Here is a 9,487-nt window from a genome sequence, read left to right on the forward strand (position 1 = left end):
TTGAGAAATCATAAAATGTTTGTGAATTCAGAAATGTGTGGGAAATCATAAATTTTCGCAGTTTCAATAAATATTAGATTTTACAAAACTATTCGCAAATTATAAAACATGTTCGCAACATCGCGAGTCACTGTGTTAAAATAGAGAACACTCATATGTCAGGTGTCGGTGTCAAAACCGGCGGATCTCGGGTAGGGGGTCCGGAACTGTGCGTCTAGGCGGATGGTAACAGGAGACAAGGGACGCGATGTTTTTACCTAGGTTCGGTCCCTCTCGATGGAGATAAAACCCTACTCCTGCTTGATTAATATTGACTAGTATAATGCCCGTGCGTTGCTACGGGCTGTGTCATTAATATATTTTTACGGTTGCATATATAAATGTAATGCATGTCAAATTTTGCATGTATAAAAATGATATTCTGTGACAATTGAAAAGTAATTGAAACCCATTCAGTTTGCGAAGTAAGTTCATAAGAAATCCAAAAATATTGCATGCTAAGAAATCTAATAGAAAGTTGTATGTAGAGTGCAATAATCCAACTAATTATCTGTTACAAACTTAGATCTACTTGATGGGTTTAAGATATTCCCATATAATGTGAGGACTGTTGTCTTTAACTTTATTTGCATGGTACAATGTGAGTCGCCCGTGCGTTGCTACGGGCTAGAATGTATATAGGTCAAAACTCAATTCTCCCTCATATGCCCGAGAGTGTTCGGACATCAAACGAACGTCCATCAGGCTTCCCAAAATTCAACTGTCTGAAACAGTCTGGTCTCCCCAAATCCCGAGCACAACAGAGTTAAAGTCCTCGGCTTGACATTGGTGCTCGCATTTTTCTAGATTTATTTCAGGCCTTCCGGCGGTGTGCGTTCAGAGGAGACGTTCCCGAGGACTATGAAGGAGTCTGTGGCGACTTGATAATGTGTCAGCTCAGTTTCTCGGAGGTGCTCATAGGGATAAGGTGTGCACGCGTGCATTCATATGGGTGAGTGTTTGTGTGTATGTATGATCGCCTGCATTTGAACTGTGTTAAAAAAAGATACATCCCATTGTGGCATTGCCCATTGGATGGTTTTGTTTAAGAAGGATCTTTATTTGGTTTCTTTTAGAGTTAATTAAATAACATCACATATACTCTCTTATCTTGTGGTTGACCTCTTTTTGTAATTCTTCCTCCCTCTCTTTTTATATTACCATGTAAACCTCCTTCCATCTCATTGTATCTGTTAGCCTAGCCCAAACTCTGTACTTTTTTGTACATTTTTCCTAACTTATTAGTGGAAAGTCTAAAGATCATAAGTTAGGTAGATGTGAAGGAAAAAAATTACAGATTTACACTTATTTGCATAGATAGACCACCATGGACAAGTACTCCAACAGTAATATGCATGCTACACAAACAGAGGCACTCAAGCTTGGAGATCGCTTTCTCATCATCATCTTACAACAAAAAACAAGCCTCGTGCCAAATCCTCATGGTGCTAGTCATATATGTTTGAAACTTGCTTTTCTATGCAAATTGATGAACTGAACATTTGATTAGCAGCTAGCTTGTTGATTCACTTAGCACCGTGTGGTGATCTAGTCTATTAACTTGACTGTACCTAATAAGTTTTTATAGTTTGCAAAAATTTATATCCACCCAACAAAATTCATATTGGTATCATTCTCTAGATATTAAGATTTACATGCAGAGGAAGGTTGCCCATTGCTTTTACACCTGATAGTTGGTTCGTCATCTCGAATTATTGCTAATCTATTTAGCTTGGAACATCTCTCTTCCTGATAGTCTGATTAATATACTCACTTGTTTTCAAAAAAAATAATATAAATGGATATTGTTGGATACCTCCAAAAAAATACCTTTAGAAATAATATCATATTTTCCCCTTTTTTGCTTTTTCTTCAAGAGACAACTTAAAAATAGGCATTCATTTTTGTTTTGTAAGCCTATCTATGACAGTATCAAATGCTAACACTTACCCAACGTTCTAGAGATGAATGTTTGCATATGCCTATATGACAAACAAGTACGTAAAATAGAACCAAAATGCCAGCATATTTGAAATATAATATGTGCAGGATGGAGGGGAATTGCACAATTTCAATCCCTACCTTTTTTCATGTTATCGCGTTCCTTTGAACCAGAGACCAGCTATCAGGGTACATGATATACACAAGGCATTAAACTTTACAGTAAAATTCTTGGCTTGAAAAACCATGTAGCAGGGGAAGGGGAAGCACCATACTCTCAACATTATAGCTTCCTTGAGTGATTGGCAAGTAGGTTGAAAGTGGATGGTGATTTAGCAAAAATAACTGCATATCCATCTTCCATGTGTTCTACGCGTCCACATGTTCTGCACATCCAGCTGAGGAGTTCAAAGAGCCTCATGTTAGCACTTGATAAAATCAATACATTAGCTACAGTGCAGATGTATTAGCACTTGATATACGATCCTGACAAGAGGATCAGTTGTAATACAATATGTAATGCACATTTGTCCAGCTTATACTATGTCTAAATCAAATTATCCAAAAAGTACCTTTTTGTCTTACGTCATGTGGCATTTTAGCAAATGGATATATCTCAAAGTAAAACTGACCACTAAAATCCCAACAAGAACCATGTCAAATGACTGAAGATGTATTCTTTCATGAAGCTTTCTCATATAATTTGATGTAATCATATTGCAAGAACTATGCTTCTAAACTTTGTCGAGATGAGAATTCCTACCAGAGCTACTACAAAATAATCAGACCTGGTATCACCAAGGAGTATGTTTTATACCACATTAATTGGGATATGGCACATTGCCTTCTCCGGAAGCTAATCCCTACATGGAACTTAAGCAGTACCTCTTAAAATTTATCTCAAAGGAAGCATCGGCTCTGACGATCAAAGAAACTCACCATATACTGCTCCCAAATCCAAAGGAATTTCTTTTCTAAAGAAGAGATATATTTACTACAACACCAGAGGAATGATATTTTCTCACCTTCAGTCCATGCCCCATGGAAAACAATTTCTACATTACGCAAGCACAAATTGAAAATCCGGGGCTAAGATGTATATGCAATAGTTAGTTTACACTCTTGCATTACCAAAGCAAATGATTTGGTCACTTCCAAGTTCAAACATTACCTTGTCTAGTTCATCAGGAAAAAAAAACATTACCTTGTCTAAGACATAACTTCTGATAACATGTAGGTGCAAACCTTTCTTTCATATACACTTTATAAAGTAATTTTTGGGTCTTAAAGGTTATCACATAGAACTTCAGTTCAAGTAGGAAATCTTGATTCAGGAAAAAAAACATTACTTGTCTAAGACCCGACTTCTGATGAAGTGTAGGTGCAGACCTTTCCTTCGTATACACCTTATAAAGTAATTTTTGGCTCAAGGTTATCATATAAAACTTCAGTTCATGTAGAAAATATTGATAATACCACAAGGAATAAACAGGAACGATTAAAAAATATAGGGGTCTGCATCCTAACTTCTCCAAATGAAGAACTTCCAGATTGTGACCAACGCCGTAATAGAAACTCTGTGCAAGCTCCCGCCCTTCCTCTGGCTGATTACATCATCTCAACCAAATTAAATTGTATTAGTTTACCTATGTTAAATGTCCAAGATGAGGCTGTTTCATGACAGAAGTAGGTAATATATGTCTTAGGCTGCATAATAATTAATTAAAAATATGAATGCCAGGAATAGTACAATGGTAAGGCAGGACAACAAAGAAGGGAACCAATCATCAACTGTATAACTGTACTTCCGTGAACCCACAACAATAATACATACGGGTAAGATCGTGTACAAATTCACAGTTCTCAAGAGATAAAAGTCTAAATAAAGTTGTACAAGTTCATAGTGTTCGGCTGTGACGTCGACCTGGACACTGAGATAGGTGGTGGATATGCCGACGTCCTTGTCGAACTACAGGAGAATGCAAATTTCGAGTCCAACATGGTAGGACCATGGGTACCGGCAATTGTGGTCTCAATGTCTCAGTTCTGAAAGAGTAAATAAACTTTGAATAAACATAAATATTCAGTCTCGTACCTGACATTAGCTAATTTGCTACTTCTTATCTGTATAGACTGCAAATGTGTTACACACGTTAGACCAGATATGCGTTTGACATGAATCTGCAATAAATCATCATGTACAAGTTAGACCACGTACGGGCTAATTTGCTGCTTCCTATCTATTTGCATGTTCTTGTGAGTTTGACAGGAATCCTTATGAATTGAATTTTTAGATTTGTAATCCTAGAATTGAAACTTACTGTACCAAACATCCTTCTTCCAGCAGCTTAAATAGTACGGGAATAAAAATGGGCAAACTGTACCTGCCAGCACAAGGCAATGGAGGAACCGCAGTCCCGGATCCAAACTGTACCTGTCCAACTATGGCATCCACGTTGATCCACTCCACTGCGTCAATGGCTGGAGGATGAACGGCACATCAGCGCTGCAGGATGTGTGGGGCTTCGATGCGAGCGCTGCAGGTGGAATAGACAGTGGGAGTTGTTGGCGATCTCGGGGCGAGAGCTGGTGGTCACTCGGTTGTGGGTTCTCGTCGTGGAGGGAGGGTAAGGCGGCGAGATCGGCTTTGAGATTGGCGGCAGAGATTCCGGGGTTAACGAGTCCTCCGCGGGTGGATGAAGGCCAGGGGACCGTGACAACAAGGGGTGGAGGGAGGCCACCGATCGGAGCGTGGGGAGGACGCCGTTGGAGTGCAGCGAGGCCGGCGGCGTACACATGGCGGCGTGCATCCTCCTCTTCCCCATGTCACACACGTGTCGGTTCGCAGTCAGGGGTGCGTCGCGGTATGGGAGTGGAGGGAGGCCGCCGCTGGGCATGGGGCGAGGAGACGGCAGGCACGGGACGAGGAGATGGTGGGCATCCTCTACCTCCTCTGCTCCCTCGATACATGCGGCGGCTAGGGTTTGGGGAAGGGGAGAGAGACGTACAGGTGTTTAACGGGTTTTTTTTTGGTTTTGTATGTTACAAGGGAGAGAAAAATCGGCGGGTGAATAGGTGGGACGAGGGGAGGAGAGGTGGGACTTCCTTCGATCGATGGGTGGAAGCGAACGAACGAACGAATGAACGAGGTACGTACTCCTTCATTAGCAATAGAGATTGGTTCGTTCGATTTTTTTGCGTGGAGGGAACTACCTGGGAGGTGGGAGGGACTATGAAAATAAACCGTCTCGGGTGAGAGGGAGGTGGGAGGAAGTACCAAAGAAGTACCAAAAAAGACCGGGTGAGGTGGGACGAAAATAAAACCCGGAACGCGACCTACCAAATGAGACATTAGGAGTAGAGATGATATGGGTAGTACAAGAGTGGATCTACCACGAGATCAGAGAGGCTAAACCCTAGAAGCTAGCCTATGGTATGATTGTTGTTGTTCTATGGACTAAACCCTCCGGTTTATATAGACACCGGAGGGGGCTAGGGTTACACAAAGTCGATTACAAGGAAGGAGATCTACATATCCGTATTGCCAAGCTTGCCTTCCACGCCAAGGAGAGTCCCATCCGGACACGGGATGAAGTCTTCAATCTTGTATCTTCATAGTCCAACAGTCCGGCCAAAGGTTATAGTCCGGTTGTTCGGATACCCCCTAATCCAGGACTCCCTCAGTAGCCCCCGAATCAGGCTTCAATGACGATGAGTCCGACGCGCAGATTGTCTTCGGCATTGCAAGGCAGGTTCTTCTCCAAATTCCGAATACCTGTTAAATGGTGTCCGGCTTCTTGTAAATGCTGTGCTCCTTGGCTTCTACGCCCAATAATGGCCACCTTCCACGTGTCAAGCGAATGTGAGGAGCCAGGGTGTTTTTACATTTACCCCCCTAGCTATGCAAATGAGCTGTCTATTAAAGAGACGAGGATTTAGATTCAAACCACACCATCCTCCCTCAGCGAGCATTCATCGGAGCGCACCCGAAAAAATTCATCCCATCATGGCCGGTCAGCGCAGCTCCTCCTCTCGTTCCCCCAGCCCCAAGCCCGGAGATTGGGAGAGGTGTTCCGTCCCGCACAGCCAACTAGTGAAGCTTCAGACCCAGGGATTTCTCCCCCCAGCATATATGGTCCCGGTTCGAGCCGGGCTCGCCACCTACAATGGCGGAGAGCAAGCGGAGAGCTTTCCCAACCCCTCTAAGGGAGAGCGGGTATGCCTCGTCCCTTATTTGATAAGGGGACTCGGATTTCCAATTCATCCGTTTCTCCGGGGGCTCCTGGAGTTCTACGGCCTCCAGTTACACAGCCTCACCCCTGCCTCCATACTACATATCGCGGGCTATGTAGCCCTTTGCGAGCTGTTCTTGGGCTGCGAAGCTCATTTTGCATTGTGGAAGAAGTTGTTCTGCCTTGTGCCCCGCTCCCAGAGGGGGTCAATATTTCAAGTGGGCGGAGCCGAAGTATGGCGCATCGCCGGGACCAGATATCTATCCGGAACCCCGAAGAAGGCGTCCGAAGACTGGCCTTCAGAGTGGTTTTATATAGAAGACGTTCCTCTTCCGGATCCTATTCGTATCGGCCTTCCTGAGTTTGACAATTCTCCCTTGAAGAAGCACCTGAGCTGGTGCCCACGGAGCCCCCAGGAGGAAGATGACAGAGACATTCTTTACTTGATGAGCCGGATAAAGGTATTGGCCCAATCAGGACTGACCATGATCGAAGTCATGGCCACATGTATTATGCGGGGGGTGCAACTGCTTTAATATCAAGGCCACCCCATGTGGGATTTCAACGGGGAGGATGATGCCTCCCGCTGTGGCCGCAAGGGGCCGGACTCATCCGCTACTCTAGCAAAAATCTTGTCTGATTTGTACAAGGGAGAAGAGGAAGAATTCCTCCGCGTCAATCCATAGGGCAGATTTTCTATGTACGATCCTCCGAGCTGGGTAAGTCAACACTTTTTATGCCCATCCGTCCTATATTCCCACAGTTAAATATTTTACCTTGCGAATTCAATGCAGGAGCTGCGTAAGGCTGTAAGGGAGATCAACAGCCCACCTCCACAACCAGAGGACCCTGAGCGGTCCCTTGACCCGGCCTTCAAAGAGGATCCGGACATATCCGTGGAGCTAATCAATAGGGTGTTTTTAGCAATTAAGCGGCAACGAGGCCTTGGTGGCCGTTACGGCTAGCTGACTACCCTGGGCTACTCCCAGCTTCACAGGTGAATGAGATCAAAGTCCCAATCTTTTGATAAGGATTCGCCTTTACATACTTCACTTACCGCATACTGACGGCGTTCTTTATAGGGAAGACCCTTGGGACATCACGTCGAGCCCGCGGCGACTGGCCAACAAGGGGCTTCAAGGCCGGGCAGGCTAAAAAGGAACACAGTCTGGACTGAGACGCCGGCGCAGAGGTATGATGTGCCGCCTTATCCCATGGCATCGTCTTTAGAGACATAATAACTCTCGTGCTTTCTAGGAAGAAGAACGCTCGCCGGACTATATCCGGAGAGGTTGCCAATCATGCCTTATCCGGGCGTCACAATTCTCCTCCACTACAAGAAATCTCGTCCCGAGATTTAAGAGGGGGGTAATGGGAAAGTTCTGGTTACGATATTCTAACGGATCTTCTCGGTCTTGGTTGCTCTTCTCTAAAAGGTCGATCCACTACGTTGATGTCTTCATTCCTCTGCTCCGGGTCATCATGATGAAGCCGGCATCCTTTTCTTCAAGATCTCCATCGTCCTTATGGAAAAGATAAGGGAGGGAGACTCGGGAAGGACGGAGCTCAACACAAGCTAGGTACCTGGGGGCTATCTCAGTGAACAAGGCATAGAGGCATCTCTTGAGATGAAATTCAAGAGATTCATCAAGAGCAAGGCAAGAAGGTGCACTAAGAAATTTCAAGCGGATAGGCAATCGTTTGTTGCCTGAAATAGAGTGTGAAAGGTGTTCAGAGCAATGAACAAGAATGTTGCATCCAATACCGGAATGAAATATGGCAGGGAAGTTAGGTCGTGAATTACATACGAAACCAAGCGCGAGGAATAGCTTTGGAAACCGGGGGTGTACATGAGAGTCAGGTTTCGATCTTGTGGAACTGTGGGTTATGGGCCCACCATGTGGTTTAAAAGTAGGAGGAGCGGTGACATCTTGCATAGTCATGATAGCAAGGCATGTCAGAGGGTAGTCTGTCGATTATGTCGACAACAACGTCGATACCAAGGGCGAGGGACAAAGAGAACCATTTTCCTGCTCGTTGAACGAGGCGGACCAATAGGCAAAGTTCTTGTCCATCGGTGGTTATCGGAATGTCATCAACAATAGTAACAGGCTCTTACTGATAGAGTTATACAACGAGGTGCTTACTAAGCAGGGAATTATCACTGCTTAGTCAAGTCAGATTACTGGAAAGGTTAAACAGTACAATGGAAAGGAAAAATGTGCTTAAACACATCTTTCAGGGGTATATCCTTCCCAAGGACAAGCAGAGCATGATATCCATGATAGGATATAACGTAGAAAAGCTCTTTAGGTAAGGGAGAGAAATTTCATGACATTATCCATATAGCGTTGTTTGGATAAATGAGCAGGAAACATTTAGCATTGGGCTGCAAATGTTCTTGTTGAAAATCAGAGTACCATAGACATGTTTCGAGATGGGCATTGACATGGTCTTCAAGTAAAGATCGGACCTTGGAAACAAAAAGGATCCATCAGGAACAACTTATAGAATAAGTCTTACAATTTCCTCATGGAAGAATGGCCAACATTGCTAAAAGGAAGAACTATAACAATAGGGCCTACCGGCCAGGTGTGCTAGGCACGACACCACATTACCGGGTCACATAAGACCAATGTTATAACTCTTGGAAATATGTTCCAACCATCATATCTGACCGAGATTCAGATCTGATTGGTGTCAGGATAACTCAGACTCAGGAGGCCCGAGGAGAAAAGGTGCGACACAAATTGTCAAGATGACATTGTAAGATTCTCGGGAATTGAACTGTGGAAGCAAGTTCCGAATCATGAGTTCATTATTAAATCAAGGATAGAATGAGGTGGCTGATGAACTCAGCGACAATTCATAGAGATTTCCAAAAGATGGATTTCCACAATTATGTGAACAGGAAATATCATTTGTCGGATCAAATGATATAAAGAGGTATGCTCAAGAAAAACATACACAATTAAACATTGGTTGAAAGGTGCACCCGAAATGTGGGCCGGGTTGCATGATCAATGTTTGAACGATGATTCAATAAGCCATAGACATAGAATGAAACTATAGACCAATAACTTCAAAGCAATAGGGTTGCTAGAAGTTTAGAATTTACACATCACAGACCATTTGTCGGTATTCCGGTTAGGAACAACACGGGGACCAAGAAAAGAATGGTGATGTTAATAAGTATCACTTGTATCAAGAATTCTTAAGGGTGGTGAATTTCCCCTGACATTCTTGACCTAAAAGATAGCAATACTCCAAATTAG

The sequence above is a fragment of the Triticum urartu genome, chromosome 4, assembly GCF_003073215.2.
Source record: "Triticum urartu cultivar G1812 chromosome 4, Tu2.1, whole genome shotgun sequence".
Lineage (NCBI taxonomy): Eukaryota > Viridiplantae > Streptophyta > Magnoliopsida > Poales > Poaceae > Triticum > Triticum urartu.